The sequence below is a fragment of the Nannospalax galili genome, unplaced genomic scaffold, assembly GCF_000622305.1.
Source record: "Nannospalax galili isolate Female #2095 unplaced genomic scaffold, S.galili_v1.0 scaffold386, whole genome shotgun sequence".
Classification (NCBI taxonomy): Eukaryota; Metazoa; Chordata; class Mammalia; order Rodentia; family Spalacidae; genus Nannospalax; species Nannospalax galili.
In genome coordinates this window covers 1,199,179-1,213,387 of record NW_008356676.1, presented here as the reverse complement: position 1 = coordinate 1,213,387, position 14,209 = coordinate 1,199,179, and the positions used below count along the sequence as shown (strand labels likewise).

The following is a 14,209-nucleotide window of genomic DNA, read 5'->3' as shown; positions in this document are numbered from 1 at the left end:
CACACACACACACACACACACACACATATATATATATATATATAATTTTTTTTTCTTGCCATGATAATAGCTGAATGGTATAATGTAGCTAGGGGGCTCTTTCCAGAGCCAGCATGAGCATCATGCTGCTTAAACTTGCAGTCTCCAAAACTGTGAGCTTACAAAAAGATCTTTTCTTTAGGAAGTTCCCAGCCTCAGATATTTCATTGTAGCAACAGAAAACAGTCTAGCACACCCTGCTTCATGGCTGGCTTATAGCATCCACATTATCAGCTGACATATCTTTCACCCACTGCACTACATATTCTTGCATTTAAACAACAGAGCTGAACAATGACCGCAATGACAAAAAGTAGAACTTAAATCACTTCATATTTATATAATTTATATGCAACAAACAGACTGTTTAAGTTCAGTGGATCTCGGTAAACGTATAGTCACATACCCACCACCATAATTCTGTAAGAGGGTATTCATATTTCTTCCAACTTACCCTCATGTCTCTTTGTAGTCAATTTTCTCTCCCAAACTTCTGACCCATGGTCGTCATTGACTTATCCTTATAGTTTTGTCTTGTCTATAATTTTACATAATTGGGAATGAAACACATAGTCTTTTTTTTTTTGCTTCTCTTGCATAGTATAATGCTGCTAAGATTTGTTGTGTTATATATGTCAGTAGTTTATTCTTTTTCATTGTTGAGTAACAATCCATTACACAGATACACTACAACTGGCATATTTATTCACCAGTTGATGAATATTTGAATTGTTTCTGGTTTTCAACTCTTTTGAACAAAAATACTATAAATATTGAATGTAAGTCTTGGTATGAACATTAAACATCTGTCTTGGAAAGACACCTAAAAGCACAATTATTGGGCCATATGGTGCACATGAGTTACACTGAAATATATACAATATTGCCATAGAATTTTCTGAAGTGGCTGCACCATTTTGAATTTCCATTATTAGTTAGTTGCCCCCTATTATTGAAATGTTTTGTGCTTTAATTTTTGTATTTTTAATGACTCTTGCTTCTGAGCAGAGGAGAGTTAGGTTTTATGGTAGACACTGCTAGGATTGGTTAGGGTACTTCCTCAGTGAGAACCACAGTAAATTTTAGAGGAGAGGGTCACGAAAGACATGGCGGTATGAGGGTAGGTGTGAGGGTTTAGCAGTTCACCCTGCAAAGGCAACTCTTCAATGTAAGGAGAGGAAGAGAGAGAGGAAGTGACTGTTGCAGGAGGGACTGTCCCTGGACACAGCATGGGGCGGTTGCGGTGTGTTGTCACTAGCTTCTGACCCCTCCTTTTTTTGCACTGTTCTTCAGGCTCCACTACCCCCACCATCACCAAAGTCCTTCACTACATTAACTATCTATTGCTACAAAATAAATTGCTTCAAAAGTCAGTGACTTAAACCAGAAATATCTATTAGCTCACAGTTTGGGGGAATCAAGAGTTGGACATGGCTTGGCTGGGCCTTCTGGCTAAGGGTCCCACACAAGGCTACAATAAAGGTATCAGTCGAAGCTGTGATTTTTATCTAAACATTCATTCATGGAAGGGCCACTACCACGTTCACTCATGCAATCATGGCCAAATTTTGTTCTTTGGGATCTAGTGGACTCAGAGCCTTGGTTTTTATAGACTAGAGACTGTTCTCTGTTCTGAGTCACACAAGTGTCTCAATAGGGTAGCCAAAAATGGTGCCTTACTTCATCATAGTTGGAAAACAAGTGTATGAATAGGTGGAAGTCAGAGTCTTTCATAACCTAGTCCATCACTTCTGCTGTTGATATTTTATGCATTAGAAATAAGTCACCAGGTCTTAACCCCCACACAAGGGTAGGGCATCACCCAAGGGCATGGTTGCTAGGTGGAACTCACTGTGAGCCATTTCATAGGGATTGGGAATGACTGGCATGCCTAGGGGTACAGAAAGGAAGAAAAGACTTGTTCCTACCCAACCCAGAAAGTGACTCCCACGAGACTCCTCATTCACATTACCCTAGTTCTGGCCTTGCTGCACCAAATGTACTCATACTGACTTCTAATCACTCAGTCGGATCACAAAGTTGTCTGTTTTTGAAGGCCACCAGCTCACACTACAGGCTCCCTTCCTGTGTGACTCTCTTGAAATTTGACTGCTTTGTGTTTCAACCTCCCTACATATGTGTATTAGTTATTTTTCTGTTGCTATGATAGAAACACCATGACCAAGGGAACTTATAAAAGGAAGATTTTATTTAGCTTACGGTTCCAAAGGGGCAGGAGTCCATCATGGCAGGGAGGCAAAACGGCAGAGGTGGCTGGGGTAGGAACAGAAACTAAGCTCTCACATCTTCAATGAGGCACAGGAAGCAGAAAGTGACTGGAGATCTGGCAAGGCTTAGGAACTCCCTAAGCCTGCCCCCAGTGACATGCTTCCTCCAGCATGGCCACCTCCCTAAACAATGCCACCAATTGGGAACAAAACATCGAAATACTTGGAGCCCATGGGGGACATTCTTGTTCGAACCACCGCAATATGTTAGGGGAAAAACTGGCACCAAGTAAATCTAAGACTTTAGAAGCTAATACCTTATTCTTGAGTAATGCATACATTTAGATTGACATCTATGAGACTATAATCCATATACCAGACTCACCAATGATGCTTTAAAAATGCAAATTTTTGAGTCCCTCCTAGACTCAGAATGTAAGAGAAGGTATCCCAGGTATTTAGAACCCAAGCTGGTTAAAACAGAACAGCCTTTGCATTAAGGAATGATTTAAATAGTAATATCCTTTAACCCAGAAAATTTCTCCCTTACAAGTAAAAATATAGGGGTGAGAGGTGCATGATAAAAGATGCTTTGTAGAGACAGGCAAAAGAAACATCTCTCTGATAACCTGTAATATCCCATGTAAATAAACTGCTTATTTTTCTGACTTAAAAACCAAGGTATATTATAACACAGTACATAATCTACTAAGATGATTTCTTTTCCCTAGAGTTAGCATTGCTAAATATGGAACACAAGTTCACCAAAGGGAAGTTTGACTATTTTTACTATTCAACCCTATTTTGTGATGAAGGCCACAGGAACGTGTCCAAGAGTTTCTGTACCTTTTTCAATTAAAATGAGTGGCTAACTGAATCAGTGCTTACAGAGGAAACCATTACATCAGCCTCATTGACTCTACTTTTCCCCTAAATCAGCCCATATCCAGAAATGTAATCAATCCCTACTTTGGAAATCAATCTCTCATCTATCTCTGGAGAATTCATGAGTATTTTTCTCCAAGTTAGAGCTATCATACTGTGCAAGTAAGACAATGGACTCATTCAGGTCAGGAGAGGAGTCACTGAAAACCACAGCTTACATGAGGAGTCAGGGACAATTATCAATTGTGCTGGGGGCAAGTACTTGGATAAGGCACAGAGTGAGCTCCTGAACATCCTCCTGACTCATGAAGTATAGTAAACTCTAGGGCAACTGAGCACTTCTTTATTGCTAAATGTTCTAGAGAAAGTAATTTCTTCTACTATATGGTTTTTGTGTGTATGCTTAAAATTACATGTATTTATTTAGTGTGTACATGAGAATGTATGCATGCACCATGGTGCATCTGTGGAGGTCAAAGGACAGCTTACAGGAATGGGCTCTCCTCTACTATGTGGGGACTAAGGAACGAACTCAGGTTATCAGGCTTGGTGTCAAATGCCTTTACCCACTGAGCTCTCTCATCAGCCCAAATTTCCTCCTTTATAAACGTGTGTCCAGGGAGATAAAGTGAGTCATTAGCAGGTATCATTAAAAGTCAGTCATGGCGCTCTGGTCCTCCGCGCTGCAGCCCCTGCCGTAGCTGCCGCTGCTCCCGCCACCACTGCCTCCTAGAAGATGGCTGTGCCTCCCACATGTGCTGATCTTGGCAAATCCGCCAGGGATGTCTTCACCAAAGGCTACGGATTTGGCTTAATAAAACTTGATTTGAAGACAAAGTCTGAGAATGGTCTGGAATTCACCAGCTCAGGCTCAGCCAACACGGAGACCACCAAAGTGAACGGCAGCCTGGAAACCAAGTACCGGTGGACTGAGTATGGCCTGACGTTTACGGAGAAGAGGAACATGGACAACACGCTAGGCACAGAGATCACCGTGGAAGACCAGCTTGCGCGTGGACTGAAGCTGACCTTTGACTCATCCTTCTCACCTAACACTGGGAAAAAAAATGCTAAAATCAAGACAGGGTACAAGAGGGAGCACATCAACTTGGGCTGTGATGTGGACTTTCACATCGCTGGGCCCTCGATCCGGGGCGCTCTGGTGCTGGGCTATGAGGGCTGGCTTGCTGGCTACCAGATGAATTTTGAGACCTCGAAGTCACGGGTGACCCAGAGCAACTTTGCAGTTGGTTACAAGACTGACGAATTCCAGCTTCATACCAACGTGAACGATGGGACAGAGTTTGGTGGCTCCATTTACCAGAAGGTGAACAAGAAGTTGGAGACCGCTGTCAATCGTGCCTGGACAGCAGGAAACAGTAACACTCGCTTTGGAATAGCAGCCAAGTATCAGATCGACCCAGATGCCTGCTTTTCGGCCAAAGTGAACAACTCCAGCCTGATCAGTTTAGGGTACACTCAGACCCTCAAGCCAGGTATCAAACTGACACTGTCAGCTCTACTGGATGGCAAGAACATCAATGCAGGTGGCCACAAGCTTGGTCTAGGCCTGGAGTTTCAAGCATAAATGAATATTGTACAATCATTAATTTTAAACTATTTTGCAGCATAGCTACCTTCAGAATTTAGTGTACCTTTTAATGTTGCAAGAATTGCTAAATATCATGTTAGATTCCAGGTTAAAGATGATTCAGCTTTAAGAAAGTGTGTTACCATTTCAGAGGTACAGAAGAAACCAATTCCAAAAAAGTCCTTTCAGCTGTAGACTTTGGGAGGAGCCCCCTACAGGTGCCAGGTTTCTCTTTTTAATCTTAGAAATGGCTACAAGGGGAAGCTGATGACTGTAGGCCCTTTGTAAACTGTGTGAGTCCGTGGATGAAATTGTGACTTCCGAGCATCGAACCTTGGTTTCCCAACCCTAACCGTGAGAAGCCCACGGCTTGATAGTGTGCACACACCCATCTGAAAGGGACTTTACAGATCTTTATACCGTTTCCACCCAAGCCCGTTAGCACCTGTTTGACACCAAAAGTAGTCTGCAAGGTGTGGTTGGCTGTTGTGTGCCATTTTGGGATGGAGAGGCTGGGTGTGACAGAGGCGATAATTCAGGACTTGATTTCTCTTCGTGTTGTGGTGTTTTACTCCTTTATCATTATTATTCTTTTGCTGTTGTACCAGAGTATGAAATAGCTTCTGGGATCTATAGCTCTGAGCTGGGCAGAGCCTGCGTGATTGTGACCACATGTGACAACACTAGAGATCTAAATTGGACTTCTGTTTTATTCTCACCACTCTTTTTTTTTTTTTTTAAAGCAATTTAATGGGTACATTTTAGTCTTCCATTTTATGTGGAATTAGATCCTCCCCTTCAAATGCTGTAATTAACATCACCTAAAATAAAACTTGAATAAAATATTGAAACCTCAAAAAAAAAAAAGTCAGTCATGTTCAGCTGATGAATGGATAAGAAAAATGTGGCACATACACACTGAAGAATTTTATTCAGTCATAAGAAAAAAATGAAATTATGAAATTTGAAGGAAAATGTATGGAACCAGAAAATATTATATCGAGGTAATCCAGGCTCAGAAAAATATCATATGTTCTCTCTCACAGGTGAATCTTAGCTTCTAATTCTTACATATGTGTATTTATGTGGGAGTGATTGTGCAGAGGCCAGGAAACCAGAAAGGGGTCCATGAGAAGGGAAAAAAAAAGGCTTTAAGGGAGATGGATAGGAGGGGAGCAGAACACATGCAACATGGAAATTATGGGAGAAACTGAGGGCAGAAGGGTGTAAGCAGGGATGGGAGATAAGGAAATGGGTGAGGGGCAACTAAAGCTAAGTATTTAACAGAATGCCATAAGGAAACCTGTCACTGTTAGCTAATTTAGAAATAAAAACTTAAAAAGTCACTAATGTTCTGGAAGCCTAGCTTTCTATAGGAAAACACTTCCATAAATATATTACTTAACTCAATAACCTATGATGATTGTAGCACATTTAAGATTAGGTAGGGAAAGAGGGATGGTAAAGAGGTGAAAGGAAAAGCTCCCTAGAGAGGAAGAGCAGAGGTTAGAGGCAGGACCTGGAAAGGCAGGACTTGCAGTGTGGAGTGGCCTTACAGAGGTCAGGACAAGAGTGGAGTCAGAAAGGAAGCACCATGCCTGCCTAAGGAAGTTGAAGATTAAGGACAGGGACACTGGGGCTGTACTCAAGAGCCTGCAGGAGGGCTTGGGATAGCGCTTCATTCCTGGAGAGCAGCAGCTGGACTCTAGAGGGTGATGCTGGGATTAGGGTGAAAATGCAAGAGACGACACAGTGAAGGTCAAAGTCGCTCAGTCAGAATCCATTCAAGTTTCTGTACGTTTCCATTCTACTCAGCCTTCTTAGAATTGCCTGTTTAATCCCACTTTCTTCATTCACTCATATAGAGTGTTTCACTTTGCACCACAATGGAAGGCACTCTCGAAAGCTGATGCCTGCTGAACATGTTAATGGAGTCTCATGATGAAATCCTATCTGGCAGAGCATATTGTTATTGCAATATATTTTATTAGTCTATTAGTACATGTTATAAAACACATACTTGTGAACAATTACAGCTACAATTTCATATATCCAATGCATTGATGTAGGAATTTGGAGCAACAGAGTAGCTTTTAGTAAAGAAATTGAGATGCATAAAGGTGAAATTCAAGATTCTATAGCATGTGTGAAATGAAATGATCCATTTTAAAGACCAGATATAACTCTACTGCCACAGATTCGCTATCATTTAAGACAAACTGTTCCATGTGTAACTATTAAGAATACATTAAAGCTAGGAAATTAAAGTCAGATCAAAATATCTTAACACAACGGAAACTGTTTCACCCACAAAGAACAGCAGGAGCCTTCCCCCCCCACCAAATCCTCCTCTTTTTGGCTAATGGTTTAAAGCCCATGCTAATTTCAGTAAATGCAAGGGATGATTACAGCCAGCACTTAGCAGATGAGGAAATGAATGATTTAAGACATAGGCTGTATTTTTAAAAAATCTAGTCCCTGTTGAATTTATCACCCAACAAAGATCAGGGGATTAAAAAGGACAGAAAAGGCTGACAGAGAACACAGAAACGGGGATTTTATATGGAGAAAAAGATAAATCAATTAAAGTAAGAGCCCTGCTGTTTATTGTGATAAATCATATTATTAGAACTCTCCTTAACAAGAGATTCCATTGAAAACACAAAGGAGGCATAAATAAATCAGGATCTTAATTGACTGCCTTTCCTCACACTTCACAGCTGTGTCTGCAAAACTGCAAACAAATGCTTTGCCAGGAACCTCCTAGGAAGCACTGCTTAGGAGCATGCCCCCAGCATGTTTCCAGAGAGGAAGGACACAGGGAGCCTGAGTGGTGCTCAGAATGGCATTCTAATGATTCTCACTGGCTGCAAAAGTAAGGAATTGCATAAAACCAGCCAGGCCAGTTTCATGTATTTTCTTCTAGCTCATCCACCAGACATTTATTAAATGATAACAAGTGAGTAGGTCCTTTGATGGGCATCGAAGATTTTGTGTGGAAAGGGATGCCTCTGTGTAGCTTCTTACTGTTTACCTTATTTGCTTGGGAAGTCCTGGCTGGTGGTTGCAGGGTCTGTTCCTTGAGGTCTTTTTCCTCAAGGCCTTTGTTAAGTTGCTCAGCTTTAGACTCCTAAAATGGCAATGCAGCTCTCAATATTCTAAAATGGCTGGTCTGAGCTTAGCCTGGGAAAGTCCCTCTGCTTATCAGGACCAACCAATCCCAAGCTAAACTGCCCAGCCTAAGGAATGGAAAGTTACCCAAGCACCTAACTGCCTGTACAAGATGTCTGTCTTCCCTTGCTAGCTGCTGCTCTTTCTGATTCCTGGAGGCAGTCCAGTGGTTTATCCCCAATAAAACTCTGTCCCCCATGGAACGGTCTTGGTCGATGGTCTTCACTGCAGGCTTCCATACAGCCTTCACCTCTGCAGTAGAAGGATGAAACAGAGTCTCCCAAGCTGCAAGTAAGCCGCCTAAAGATCTTTGTGCCCTGACAATGGTCATGGCAACTGCACAAATATGTCTACTTTTGATCAGGACTTAGCATCACGTGGTTTTTGCAAACATAACTTCATCATAAGTATCAGCTCTGCCTGTTCTCCCAATGCTTGTTTTTAGTTTAGGTGATTGGTCTGATGTGAGAACACAAATACGGACTCCAATCATCTAGGCTGAATTCTAAGCATGATATTGAATAGTCATATGATTGCATATAAGATGTAAGTTTGGCCAAATGAGTTCATAAAAGATAATTCTGGAAAAACTTTATCATGGCTATCATTAAACAGACTCTCCCCAGTCCCTCTCTCAAACCCAATTGTATTTTATAAAATGTGTTGCCAAAGAAGAATGTAGGTGACTGGGGAATGGGGTAGGAAGGACTGTTCAAATTAGGAGTCACTCATATATCCACTAGTAACAAAATGGATGATGAGCCAGGGTTTATGCAATAGTGAAATATTATGGTACTATGACATGATGGCCATACACAGAGTGGCATAAACGATAACAACATAAGCCTGAGAACAGCAAGCCAGATGCAATAGAAATGATTCCATTTAAAGATAATTTTAAAATGTCAATATTAGGGGGGCTGGAGAGCTGACTCAACAGTTAGAGCACTGACTGCTCTTGCAGAGGCCCTGGGCTCAGTTTCCTGCACCCACATGGCAGTTAACCTCAACACCCCCTTCTGACCTGGTGGGCATTGCACTACATGTGTGCACTTACATGCAGGCAAAATACTCACACATAAACTAAAAAATCAAAAAAAATTAAGTCAATATTTATGAAAGACTGTCATAAAAGTGAAACTTATGATCACCATGGCATGGAGATGCTGGTGTGGGGAGAGACATGAACACAAATGTGGGATATTTTTGGAATTCTGTCAATCTTATTTCTTGATCTGTATGATGGGAATTTTTGAAGTATTTGTTCATAATGCCATATATTTATGCTTTTATCACTTTCCTTTTGTGTATTATAGTTTATAAAAAAGCTTTAAGTACCTTCTTAAATTAGGTGTAAATTTAGATGTAAATTTAGAATGTTTCAAAAAATGAAAACAATAATTTTGTGAGGAAAGATATTAGGAACCTAAGCTAGATGTGAGTCAGGGATCTCCACATGGCCATGTGTTCCACCCTTCCAATGCTGTCTGTATATATCCCTCCAACACTTTATCCCCTTTGACGTCTCAGTCCCCAACGTGTCTCAGTCATCAAAGACTGATTGATATTTATGAACACATGCAGGGCACTGCACTGAGGATAGTCTCACAGTGCTTGTAAGGATTTTATTCTGCTTAGAAGTAAGGAAGGAAACCTAGATGAACATTGTTGAGAGATGCCCTTTGTGAGGAGAAAATGACAGACATACGTCCTAATTTAGAGAGTCTGCCGATCTTCTATCTCTGACTCGGGGATTACTTAGCTAACCTTTTAGCAGAGGCAGGTGAAAGTCATGGACAATAATAGCCCAGTGAAAGTCCATTCCCATGTTCCAGATAATGGCTCATAGCAACCGTTTTCCATCCATCTATTTGCAGCATTTTCAACCTGAAAAGCTGTTTCTGACCTGCACCTAATGATGTGGAAAACTTCTGGCCCATAAAGTTGACCTCTTTAAGAGGTCACTTGTGTATAAATATATGAAAAGAAAGTTTAAGTTTATAAATAATAGAAGAAGACTATCTGTTTTGAGACAATTTCTAAGGCCATTGGTATTGCTGCCCATTGAGGAGACCAGAATATCATAGGGCTTCTGCCTGGTTCAGGTCTGTCTTTCATGATAACTTGGAAGTATTATCAACCCATGATGAATCAAGAACTTTAGGACGAGGAGCTAGAGAGATGATAGCTCAGCAGTTAAGAGCACTGGCTGCTCTTGCTGAGGACTCAGGTTCAGTTCCTAGTATCCACACAGTGGCTAACAACCATCTGTAAATCTGGTTCCAGGGGATCTGTTGCCCTCTGCAAGCATTGCATGACACAGGTGCTCTTAACGTGCATTCAGGCAAAAAAAAAATCATACACATAAAATAAAAACAAATAAAGAAATTTTAGAAAGAACTTTATGATGAATCAAGAACTACTAAATCCACATAAAACTGCAGGTGTACAAAACTTACAGTTTGATCCTCTTGAGAGCCAAAGAGGTAACACCTCAATGAAATTAATTTTATTTTCTTATGTGATTGTTAGAAAAGTTTTCACCACCTCACACTGGAAACTCAAATCTCAGTGCCAAGACTTACCAGTTTCCTCTAAATCATTGATTTAAAAAATAAATAAATAAATAAACACTGCAATGCTATCAACTACCCTATTTCTGCAGTAGTTAAAAGAAACTTTTAAGTTTGCTGTTAGCATAGACAAGGATTAGGATGTATGTCTGTCATTTTCTCCAAAGCATAGACAAGTTTGGTTTGATTTTACATTTCATATGCATATTTTAATGATTTCCTGGACTTCTATATTTGCCCATTTTAATTTTATGATTTATGTTTCCTAGAACATAAGAATGTAAGTAACTGCCCAACCTTCAAATTGAAGCATCTTAATTGATTAGGTCTTTAGCTCTGGACTAGACTTTCTCAAACAACTGACATAATAAACATCCAAGAGCCATGAGGATTTGCCACAAGCATATTAAAAGTACATCAAATGACCCCAGCTTATCCTTCTGTAGCCCATGTTCAATCTTGATCAACGTTACCAGGTTACCAACTCAGACCACTGGGGTCATCCCTGTTTCTTCCTTCTCTCTACAAAATTTCTTTCAAACTGCCAACAGCTTCTGTCACCTCAACCTCCTAAGAATCTCCTGATTCCATTCCCTCTTATTCCTGCCAAGCCCTTGGTCATTTGTTTCAGACTCCACAGAGCCTGCCAAACACATAATGCCCTTGACTTCCCTGCTCTCACCTAGTCTTGCTCCCTCCCGTCAATGGCATGCGCTCTTGCTGTTGGACTCTAACACTGAAATCTGACATTGTCACTGCTTAGTTCAAATTTTTAAAAATCAATGGGTCCCCACTGCCTACAAGAAAAAAAAAAAGTCTTCAGAATGACTCACAAATGATCTTATATGATCTGAACATCATGGTCTTCATCTCACTTTAATATTTGTGGTGCCTCAAACATATCAAACTCTCTTACTTCCCATTTTATATACACCTTGTCCCCTACCCTTAAATTCCCTCCCTTTTTTGATCAGTCACTAACCCTAAGTCCCAGCATAACTCTTGCTTCAAGTCTTTCTTGATTTCCAGAAAAAGCACCTCCTCCCGTGTGTTCCTACCAAATATAGCCCATATGTCTGTGTTAGAAATCACCATGGTGGTTTGAAAGGACTCTTTGCAGATCCACTTCTTAGATACCAACCTCTCTCATTTCAAGTTCTGTGTCCCACTGCTCTTTGTATCCCAGGACCTACCTAGCATAGACCGTATTGAATTAAATAAATTCATAGGCAATGGTGAATGAAAGGGTTTAGTTTTATGGGGCCAGATGCCAGCTTCTGGGGACTGCAATTTTTTAAGCAACAGACTAAAGCAGAGGTCAGCAAAGTGTGACTCACTGGCCAAATCTGACTCTTAGTTGATTTTTGTAAGTAGTATTTTATTGGAAAACAGCTATATCTATTAGCTTACATATTATTTAAGCTGCCTTCATGTTCCAACAACAGAGTTTAGTAGATTTGACAGGAAATATACAATTTAAAAACCTAAAATATTTACTCTCTATCCTGCATGGGAAAAGTTTGCTGACCCCAACTAAATATACAAGTATAGGCCAGAGTCATGGACTGCAGAGTGTACCCTACCGTAGCACAGTGTCCATCAAATACACAGACTTATCCTCGTCTCATCTGTTGCTCCCTCAAAATCCAACACACCCGACCTCTGCAGCTTGATGCCGGTTAGCCTATAAACTGTGTGATCTACTCAACCTTATTTCAACCTTATTGTGAGTAAGCACAGAGACTAGCACTGTCCCTCAGTTTACACTATTTCTTTTCTTTTTTTTTTCTTCTTTTACTAATGTGCTCCCTGGCCAGCCTTTCTTATAGCTGGGCATGATCATCTGATGATACGCACAGGATGCAAATAAAGCGATGCATAAATTCAGGTTATGCTCTTACAAGGAGACTGGTCTTGCTTCCTTTTTCCTTCCTCATTAGGTAGGACCATGCATCTGGCGGGGATGGGCTTTGATCGTACAGACGAAGCCAATGTCAGTGGGAGCAAAAGACTCCTGGGCAGCTTGTTAACCTCACAGAGCATAGCTATCCTGCTGGACTCCCTTCATCCAAACTTTCATCGCATTATTTTGTCACTATTAAAGCAGACAAGCCACTTTCCCAGCTATTGTACTCAGTTTCTCTCCATGTCTCGCGTTTCCTTTGATACCCAGATTTCCTCTCCCAGATCTGATCTCATCCCATCTCTACCTTTGCTGCTCTTGAGTTAACAAATGGCACCAAAGTTTTACAACTTCACTTTTAATTATGTTCCCTTAAATCTCCTCCGAAACCTCACTCTTTCTTAAAGCCTTTATCTGTTCACTTCCTCCTTTTTCCACACCCCACCCCCTCCAGTTTTCCTTGCTTTACATACATGAAAAAGGAAAGAAAAAAAAAATGCTATCCTTATTCTAATTTTTCTGATTTCCTTTCTCTATTTCCCCAAGAGGGAACTGAGCTGGTGATTGAACACTTCATAGAAGACATGAGAAGGAAATCAGAGACTTAAGGCTACAAATACAGCTATTAATTCTGGCAAATTCACTGGAATAGGAATGAAAATTTTTGAGTGTGATGAATAGATTAAGAGTGACATTAGATTGCTACAAAGGCCACTGAGTGATGGATAAGTGGCATTTTAAGGAAAAAGATTCAGGAGGCAACAAACAGATTGAATTGGAGAGTTTAGAGAGGAGGCCAAAAGATCAGTTGGGAATGGAGGAAGCCCTGGTGTCCTGAGATACAGGAGTAAGAGAAAGTAGGAAAACATTGACTATTGGTGCTCCAGAGTTGTCTTCCTTTCTAACAGGAATATTTCCTTCCATATTTGGTTCTCTACATTCCTTGATATTGTAGAGGGCATACAGAATTTAAAAGAGGGAATAAAATAAGTGAATATATTTCCAGAGCACAGCAGAGTAAAATATATGCAAATGAAATCACAAGTATGCAAATGAGAGAAGCTGGATGAAATGCCACTTCTTAAATCAAATGGTTAACCTGCTTTCCAAAGGCAGGTCAGGTACATGCCAGTGAATCTAATTCTCTTCTAGCGTGACTAGCTCCAGATTTGAGTCACGTCGGTGAACAGTTTAAACTTAGTGTCTTTTAGTTTCTCTGTAATTCCCATCCAAGTTCTGCATGACATCCAGCCTTCAGTGATTATTAGATAAATCTAATGAAATAAAAGCCTCTCCCCATCTAACTAGCATTATGTAAATTATCTCTAATCTTTTGTCTCTCTAAAAAGGTTTTCTCAGGATCCTCAATTGAATTGAGATTGAAATCTGCACAAGAAAAACAAAAAGAACTTCTTTTATATCTCAGTTCTGGAAAGCACGAGCCCCACTTGTGAACAAAAGCATGTGGGTCATTGCAGACAGTACAAGCTCTACATCAGAAGATGGGCTCAAGTCTGGTGCCACTGTCTTCCACTCATATGGAGTTCAAATATCACCATGTTCTAAATGCCCTGGGTACCAGAAATGCCAAAATACTTCAACAAGTTCAGTTTTATCTTAGTGTCTTAAGAAAATCAAAAGGTCTTTGTATATTATTAATGAAAAGCTAAACAAGTCCTTTCAAATATCTCTCAGGCATGTCCAGCCATTGACATTGTAGAGCAACCTTGTCGTCCACAAAGTTCACACTTGAAAACTGTACAATAGAGTTATAAAAGAAAACACACACACACACACACACACACACACACACACACAC

The 14,209-nt window shown here is 40.5% G+C and overlaps 1 pseudogene across 1 annotated transcript; it reads left to right on the top strand.

Annotated features, from left to right (window-relative positions):
* The first annotated feature begins 3,832 nt into the window (after nt 1–3,832).
* Nucleotides 3,833–5,166, top strand: LOC103751289 (annotated as a pseudogene). Its single transcript, XR_001872068.2, has one exon. The product of XR_001872068.2 is annotated as a voltage-dependent anion-selective channel protein 1 pseudogene (transcript).
* The last annotated feature ends 9,043 nt before the right edge of the window (nt 5,167–14,209 follow it).